Genomic DNA, 9,390 nt, shown 5'->3' with positions numbered 1-9,390 from the left:
CCCTGATTCTCATACCAGATGAGGTACGTAGGCAGGAGATGAGCAGATCTCTCCGGGCGCCTGTGTCTTTGTTTTGTCTTGCGTGTGTAGGAGATGGATGTAAGCCCAGCGATTGGCATTCCACATCCTGTGTCTTGTTGTGTGCTTGGAAGCTGATGTAAGTCCATCGAGTGGCATTCGGGTTCCAGTGTTGGTGTGTTTTTGGTTCGGATGTTGTTGTAAGCCCAGTGATTGGCATTCAAGCTCCACGTTTGCCTTCTTGTGTGTGTTTTGGTTCGGATGCTGATGTAAGTCCAGTGATTGGCATTCAGGCTCCACGTTTGCCTTTGCCTGTGTTTGTTTGTGTGCGTGTTAGCCGAGCTACGAATGCTCTGATTCTCCTTCGTCCAAAGGAGATACGTATGCATAGGATGCGACATCCTAGCGAGCATGTGTCGTTTCCCCTGTCCGAACTACTTTGACTCTGATGTCTATGCTTGATAGACTAAGTAGGCCCAGGATGCGATATCCTGCCGAGTTCAGTCTTGTCTGTTTTCTTGTGTCTCTATCAGCCAGTGTGTGTGTGTGTTTTGAGAAGTGTTTTAGCAACCATTTTCCCTTCCTATTGTGCGTGGATCCCGTCGAGTACGACGGATGCGTAGGGGTGCTAATACCTTCCCTTCGCATAACCGACTCCCGATCCCATTCTCTTTGGTCGCGAGACCATGCTTTTTCCAGGTTTACTCTGAGCGTTTCTTTTCCCTCTTTTGGGATAAATAACGCACGGTGGCGGCTCTGTTGTTCTTGTTTCCCGCCGGTTTTTTGCGTAATGCGACAATACCAAAGTTTTTGTACGAGAGTAAAAGACATAAAGAAGTTAAAATCAATAGAACGACGGTTTGAGCTTTTAACTGGACAGTGTAAATTGGACATTAACTTTAAATCAGGGCGAAAGCAATTTTTAGAGTTAATTAAATTCTAATCATTTTCAAAAAGTATTTTTAAAGGTTAAATGTGAGGATGAGAGTTAAGCATTTAAGTTTAATCATATAATCTAAGTCAACAGAGCGAGAGTTTGAGACGAGGGTGTTTAAACGGTTAGTATTTTCTTAAAAAGAGTTTCTAAAGATTTTATTGTTTTCAAAAAGTGATTTTAGATTTAACTAAATAGTGAGAGCGTACGTTAATATAAAGTCATAGTCTTATTCAACAGAGCGAGAGTTTGAGAAAAGACTTTTAATCAATAGTGTCTACTGAAAAGACTTATTTTAAAACTAAGAACCCAACGAAGATTTGATTCCCTAATTACGACGAACTACATACCGATATCCGTGTTATTTGATATTCAATCTAGATCCCATTTTAGTTTTACTTTTCCCCCTAATCATCAAAGAATCTTCCGCCTTAGCTTTACGAAGTAACCTTAGAAAAACGGTATATCGATTCATTAAGTCCCTGTGGGATCGATATCTTTTAAAACTACGCGATTAGACTGTGCACTTGCAGTTAATACCCCAATAGACTTGTAATATCCCATATTCCCTTAAATGCTCAGTTAGTTGTCAGTTGGGATCAATTGAGTACCTGTGTACTATATATTTTGTTAGTTGTAACAATTAGAGCTCCTTTGTGCTCTAAATGTTGTCAATTGGGACCAATAGAGTAACCAGTGAACTCTGAAGGGATTGATTATTAATAAGAGAGACAGACCAATATTAATAAGTACAAGAGAGGACATTTTGGTAACATTAATAATTGGTCAATTGGTGTTGGAAGATGAAATATCAATTGGGATATTTTGATTACTACTTAATATTATATATTATATATATTATATATGTAATGTATTATGTGTGGTAAAGGAAAGAAAAGAAGAAAGGATAAGAATAGAAGAAGAGAGAATGAGAGTTATCAGAAAGAAAAAGAAAGAGAGAAGAAGAAAAAGAGAAAGAAAGAGAGAAGAAGAAAAAGAGAAAGAAAGAGGAAAAGAAGAAAGAGAAAGAGGAAGAAGAGGAAGGAAGGAAGAAGATGGAAAATCATCTTCATCATCTCATCTTCATCATCTTCTACTGGGTGAGTTCTTAGATAGTTTTAGCATTGGGGGAAAAATAATTTATATTTGTGGGGTTAGGGTTTGTGTAAATTGGGATAAACTTGTTGTGTGCATACTCCCTATCCATGATATGTGTTGAAAAATCATGTTATGTGGAAATAGTAGGTAAAAATGGTATATGGAAAGGAAAATAAAAGAGGAGTTATTTAAGGAAAGAAGTTACTGAGAGAATTAATTTGAAATTGGAATTTTTCCCTTTTTTACAGTGTTAACCGGTTAACGGTATGAGGTAACCGGTTAACGCGTAGCAAAATTCACTTTCTGGGAAAATTCGTGAGTGGTTAACCGGTTAACGGTATAGGTTAACTGGTTAACACTGAAACAGAATTAAATTTTCTGTCCGTGCAAAGTTTGTTTGCAGTGGAGTTCGAACCCAGGACCTCCTTTGAAACTGTACATGCCTTACCACTAGGCTAGAGAGGTTGTTGTTGAATGCTTATGCAATGAATAAATATTAATCTAAATCTTGATTAAGATAGATTAATGAATTAATTGAGTATTATACCTCCATTTTGGACACGGCCGGATGCGTTAGAAAGATAACGTAAAGGGCTATTATTATTGTTCCATGTTATAAAATGTTATGTGATTTATAAATGCCATGAATTTTATCATGATGAAAATTAAATATTGTTGTTATGTGAAAGGTGAAGTAACATGATTAAAACTCTACAAAGATGAGTGAGGAAACCTAGGAGAATGACATGATTAATAACTTAGAAATATGATCTAGGTTATGGAACATATGTGATATATGTATGAGAATACGGTATTCATTCGTACGACGCTTATGTGAGGTCGTGGACGAATTGTTACCATGATTGAAAATGAGACGCATTGTATGGAACATGCCATGTTATTATTTGTGTATTATGGTGAATGAAGTCACCTGTGATTTATGAATTTGTTATGGTTCGTGGAACCAATGTTTTATGGAACCGATCATGTATTCAGAATGTGTGTTTTTCTGTGGTGGTACACATCTCTTGTGGTATGCTTAGATGAGTAAGCATTGGGATGTGTGACCAATGATTCGAGCCTCAAATGGGTTTGAGCCCCAACCATGGCGGACATGGGGGAAAGGTGGACACCTATGTGGGTTAGAGTCCCATACGGTGAAAGATACCCTAGGTGGGTTAGAGTCCCGTACGGGTGATGGTTCTTAAAAGTGGGTTTAAGTCCCATAGGGGAACCGGATATCCACCGCGAAAGTCGAATCATACGGACATGCGTGAACCAAGCCTTGGCCTAGACGTAGGTCCGGTTGGGGATCGATGTTGCGTGAATCTGAATAATGATCGTGGTAGAGTTATGAGAACTCAGATGCATGTTACCATACAATTGCGAGATAGTTTCCCCATCGCTCAAGTCTTCGTTCCCTTGTTGACTTGAGTTGGATATGAGTTGAATATCGATTAGAAGACCTTGTAGAGCCGAGTGGACCCATAGGATAGGAGAACTCACTGAGATTATTATCTCATCCCATAATTGTTGTTATTTTTCAGGTATTCTTTACAGGTTGGATCTAAGAGAAATTGTTATGGATGTTTCAAGGGTTGCTGTTTAGCATAATCTTCCGCTGTGGAGTGGTGTGCAATGAAGATATTGCACATAGTTCTTAGATTTTATTGTTTAGGCATTATTGTATAACATGTTCCATTGATGTTTTTAGTTTGGACATGTATATATATTGATGCCATTAGGCACTTATGTTGTGACAGTACCAAAATTTAACACTTGTATGATATTATTCTAGATATATATTATACGGGTTGTTACAAGACTCATAAAGTCGCGATCAAGTTTTTGGCGCCGTTGCCGGGGACTTTTATTTAGTCGATATCGTAACTCTTCTGTTACACTGTAGAGACTAAGGCTATTTCTATTTTTTCCTTCTTTTTCATTGATTTGTATGCCACACACTCGCTCACAAGGCGAACCGTTTTACTTACGAATCAATGACGTTGAACGATATCTCCGAGTCTTACGACGAATTCGGGAGTATCGTGCCGCGAACAATCTTCCTCCAATCGAAATCCCTGATCTCAAAAATCTCCTTCCTTCGCCGATACCCGAGATGGCAGAACCAGCTCGTGCTCTTCGAGATTACGCTGCTCCATCGCAAGATGAGCCACATTCGAGTATTGCTCCACCCGCAATCGAAGCGAACAACTTCGAACTTAAACCTTCGCTATTGCAAGCAGTGCAACAGAACCAATTCTCTGGAAATCCTACCGAGGATCGAAACCTTCATTTATTAGTATTTGTCCAATACGCTGATACTGTAAAAGCTAATGGTGTCACTTCAGAGGCAATTCGACTTCGTCTCTTTCCTTTCTCGTTAAGAGATAAAGCTAGAAGATGGCTTCAATCTCTTCCTTCCAACTCAGTCACCACATGGAATGAGTTGAAGAAAGTCTTTCTTGCCCGATATTTTCCTCCAAGCAAAACAGCTATGTTGAGAGCCCAGATAAATGGATTTAAACAGAAAGATAACGAGTCTCTTTTCGAAGCATGGGAAAGATACATGGACATGATGAGACTTTGTCCACACCATGGTTTAGAGGACTGGTTAGTAATTCACACCTTCTATAATGGTCTCTTGTACAACACAAGGTTAACAATAGACGCTGCCGCCGGTGGTGCGCTTATGGATAAACCTTACGCTGACGCTTATCAACTCATCGAGAGCATGGCCCAAAATCATTATCAGTGGGGAAGCGACCGAACAATGGTAGAAAAACCTCAAACAAAAAGTGGCATGTACGAGATAAGTAGCCTTGATCATGTTAATGCAAAAGTGGATGCTCTTGCCCAGAAAATTGAAAGTTTAAATGTATCACCTCCAGCCACCGTGGTTGCAGTAACTCAAAATTGCGAAGTCTGTGGAATTCAAGGTCACACGCCTACAGATTGTCAACTCCTAACAGGAATTCAAGCAGAGCAGGTGAACTATGCTCAAGGAAATCCTTACTTGCATACCTATAACTCAAACTGGAAGAACCATCCTAACTTTTCATATAAAAGTAATAATGCTTTATACGCACCAGGTCAAGCACTCAGTCAAGCTCCAGCTATACCTCCTGGATATCAAAAGCCAACCCCATCTACACCTAACAATAACGTTCCTAGGAAATCCAATCTGGAAATCATGATGGAGAACTTCATAGCTTCTCAACAGCAAACCAATAAAGAGTTCTTAAACCAGAATGTACACACTAACGAACAGATTAAACAACTAGCAAGTAAAGTAGATGCCCTGGCTACCCATAACAAAATGTTGGAAACACAAATCTCACAAGTAGCTCAACAACAAGCACCTACTGCTGCCCCAACTGGTACATTTCCTGGACAGCCCCAACCTAACCTAAAAGGCCATGCTCATGCTATTATATTAAGAAGTGGAACAGAGGTAGAAGGACCATCTGACCCAAGGATTGAAAATCAAAACTCTAAAAAGTCAACTGAGGAAGAAAGTAAACCTAAGGAAAAGGAAGAGTGTAATAAGGAAACCGTAGAAAACAAAGAACCTTATGTACCTCCGCCGCCTTACAAACCACCTATCCCTTACCCTCAAAGGCTTATTAAAACCAAAGACGCGGGCCAATTTAAAAAATTTGTTGACTTACTGAAACAATTAAACGTCACAATTCCTTTTACAGAAGCTATTACACAGATGCCCTCATATGCTAAGTTCTTAAAAGAAATTTTATCTAATAAAAGGAAACTTGAAGATAGCGAAACTGTTACACTCACCGCTGAGTGTAGCGCAATAATCCAGAATATGCCTCCTAAACTTAAAGATCCTGGTAGTTTTTCTATACCCTGTCATATAGGAAAATTTGTCATAGATAAAGCTTTGTGCGATTTAGGAGCCGGTATCAGGGTTATGCCCTTGTCCATATGCAAGAGACTTGAAATGGGAGAATTAAGACCAACTAAAATGTCTGTGCAATTAGCGGATTGTTCCGTTAGATATCCCGTAGGAATTCTTGAAAACGTTCCCGTGCGCATAGGTCAATTCTACATTCCCACCGATTTTATAATTATGGATATAAGAGAAGATGAAGTTATCCCCATTATATTGGGAAGACCATTCTTAGCAACCGTCGGTGCTATCATAGACGTAAAACGAGGACGACTCACTTTCGAAGTGGGAGAAGAGAAAATTGAGTTTATTCTTTCCAAGTTTTTGAAAGCACCTGCAATAGAAGACACGTGCTACTTCATGGATATCATTGATGAATGCATAAAAGAAACAGAATTAGAAAATGACGAATTGTCTGACTACCGTGTAGAAGACAGACTGAACCAATGTTTAGCAATAACATCAGATCCTACGCAATGCCTTAAGAAACCAACCTTAGACCTGAAAACACTTCCCAAAAATCTGAGATATGAGTTCCTAGACTTAGAACTTGAACGACCAGTGATAGTCAATGCAGACCTAGGAAAACTTAAAACCGAAAAACTCCTACATATCTTAAGAAAATATCCAACCGCACTAGGATACAACATCACCGATCTTAAAGGGATAAGTCCTTCTATTTGTATGCACCGCATCATGCTAGAAGAAGACTGTAAAACTTCTAGGGAACATCAGAGGAGACTAAACCCGATCCTGAGTGAGGTAGTGAAGAAGGAAGTAATGAAGTTATTAGAGGCAGGTATCATATATCCTATATCCGATAGCAAATGGGTTAGTCCTGTACACGTAGTACCAAAGAAAGGAGGTATAACCGTGATCGAAAATGAAAAAGGAGAAACTATAACCAAACAAATTGAATCGGGATGGAGAATGTGCATTGACTATAGGAAGCTAAACAAAGCAACCCGAAAAGATCATTTCCCTTTACCATTCATAGACCAGATGTTAGAGCGACTAGCCAAGCATTCTCATTTCTACTATCTGGACGGTTACTCAGGTTTCTTTCAAATACCAATTCATCCTGATGACCAAGAAAAGACAACGTTCACATGTCCTTTTGGTACCTTCGCTTATCGACGAATGCCATTTGGCTTGTGCAATGCTCCTGCAACCTTCCAAAGGTGCATGATGGCAATATTCTCCGATTTTCTCGAAAACATCATGGAAGTCTTTATGGATGACTTTTCCGTATGCGGGCAAAGTTTCGAAGAATGTCTTGAAAACCTAGAGAGAGTTCTAGAACGATGTGTAAAAGTAAACCTAGTACTTAATTGGGAAAAATGTGACTTTATGGTACAAGAAGGAATTGTTTTAGGACACATCATATCAAATAGAGGAATTGAAGTAGACAAAGCCAAAATAGAGGTAATCGAAAACCTTCAACCTCCGAAAACTGTGAGAGAAATACGAAGCTTCTTAGGACATGCCGGTTTTTACCGACGATTCATTAAAGATTTCTCTAAAATAACTAAACCTTTAACCGGATTATTGATGAAAGACGATGAATTCATATTCGACAATAAATGTTTAGAAGCATTTCAAACACTTAAACAAGCATTGATCTCCGCACCCATAATGCAGACCCCAGATTGGAATGAACCTTTCGAAATAATGTGTGACGCAAGTGACTACGCCGTAGGCGCTGTTTTAGGACAACGAACGGATAAAAAACTTCACGTCATATATTATGCAAGTAGAACTCTAGATGAAGCACAAATGAATTACGCCACGACCGAGAAGGAACTTTTAGCAGTAGTATTTGCACTAGATAAATTTCGTTCCTACTTGGTCTGAGCTAAAATAATCGTTTACACTGATCACGCTGCCATTAAGTACCTCTTAACAAAGAAGGACGCTAAACCTAGACTCCTAAGGTGGATCTTGTTGCTACAAGAATTCGATTTGGAAATCAAAGATAAAAAGGAACTGAAAACGTAGTAGCAGATCACCTCTCTAGACTTGAAAACCTGGAACCGGAAAGAACATCGATCAACGATGACTTCTCGTACGACAAACTCATAGCTAGTTTGGAAGAAAATAGAGTTGATGAGCAGGTAAAAACCACCTTGGCTGTATGCGTTACACCCTGGTACGCTGATTTTGTCAATTATTTAGCCGCCGGAGTGGTCCCACTTGATTTATCCTACCAACAAAAGAAACGATTCTTCCATGACGTAAAACGTTATTACTAGGACGACCCTTTACTTTTCAAAAGAGGCCCTGATGGTATTTTCCGTCGCTGTATACCTGAAGAAGAGGTAGAAAGTATAGTCCAACATTGTCATTCCGCTTCTTATGGTGGACACGCAAGTACATCCAAAACCTGCTCTAAAATCCTACAAGCCGGTCTTTATTGGCCAAACATATGGAAGGATGTACATACCGCTGTCAAGAAATGTGATAGGTGTCAACGCACATGAAGTATATCTAGACGTGACGAAATGCCACAAAAAGGCATTTTGAAAGTAGAAATTTTCGATGTGTGGGGAATAGATTTCATGGGACCTTTTCCACCTTCTTTCGGTAACAAGTACATACTCGTAGCGGTTGACTACGTATCAAAATGGATTGAGGCTATAGCTTCTCCAACAAACGACACACGGGTAGTAATTAAACTCTTTAAGAATATAATCTTTCCAAGATTTGGTGTCCCAAGAATAGTAGTCAGTGACGGTGGATCGTATTTCATATCTAGGATACTTGAAAAATTATTGTTTAAGTATGGTGTAAAACATCGAGTAGCAACACCTTACCATCCGCAAACTAGTGGACAAGTGGAAGTGTCTAATAGAGAAATTAAACAGATATTGGAAAAAACTGTAGCTACATCGAGGAAAGACTGGTCATCCAAATTACCCGAAGCTTTATGGGCATATCGAACCGCTTACAAAACTCCCATAGGAACAACTCCATTTAAGCTTATTTATGGTAAATCTTGCCACCTCCCAGTGGAGTTAGAATATAAGGCATATTGGGCTATTAAAAACTTAAATTTAAACTATAAGGCCGCCGGTGAAAAGCGAATTCTTGATATAAACGAATTAGAGGAACTTAGACAAGACGCCTACGAAAATGCCAGAATCTACAAAGAAAGGACGAAAAAATGGCATGATAAACGTATATCAAGAAAAACTTTCAAACAAGGCGACATAGTCCTATTGTTTAACTCTAGACTTAAGTTGTTCCCAGGAAAACTATGCTCTAGGTGGTCAGGCCCTTTCCAAGTCACTAATGTCTTTCCTAGTGGGGCCGTGGAAATTAAAGGAAAATCTACTGAAGCATTTATCGTAAACGGGCAGCGTCTAAAACATTATCATTATGCAGAAAACAATGAAGACTCGCAAGTCCTGCACTTAGACGTAATGTCTCA

The 9,390-nt window shown here is 39.1% G+C and overlaps 1 non-coding gene across 1 annotated transcript; it reads right to left on the bottom strand.

Annotated features, from left to right (window-relative positions):
• Positions 1 to 4,547: 4,547 nt before the first annotated feature.
• LOC127112037 (small nucleolar RNA R71) lies at positions 4,548 to 4,654 on the bottom strand. Its single transcript, XR_007798608.1, has one exon. It is a non-coding gene; the product is annotated as a small nucleolar RNA R71 (small nucleolar RNA).
• Between the last annotated feature and the right edge of the window lie 4,736 nt (positions 4,655 to 9,390).

The sequence above is a fragment of the Lathyrus oleraceus genome, unplaced genomic scaffold, assembly GCF_024323335.1.
Source record: "Lathyrus oleraceus cultivar Zhongwan6 unplaced genomic scaffold, CAAS_Psat_ZW6_1.0 chrUn0016, whole genome shotgun sequence".
NCBI classification, from domain to species: domain Eukaryota; kingdom Viridiplantae; phylum Streptophyta; class Magnoliopsida; order Fabales; family Fabaceae; genus Lathyrus; species Lathyrus oleraceus.
Note: the sequence above shows the minus strand (reverse complement) of the source record. Positions and strands in the feature narration are given on the sequence as shown.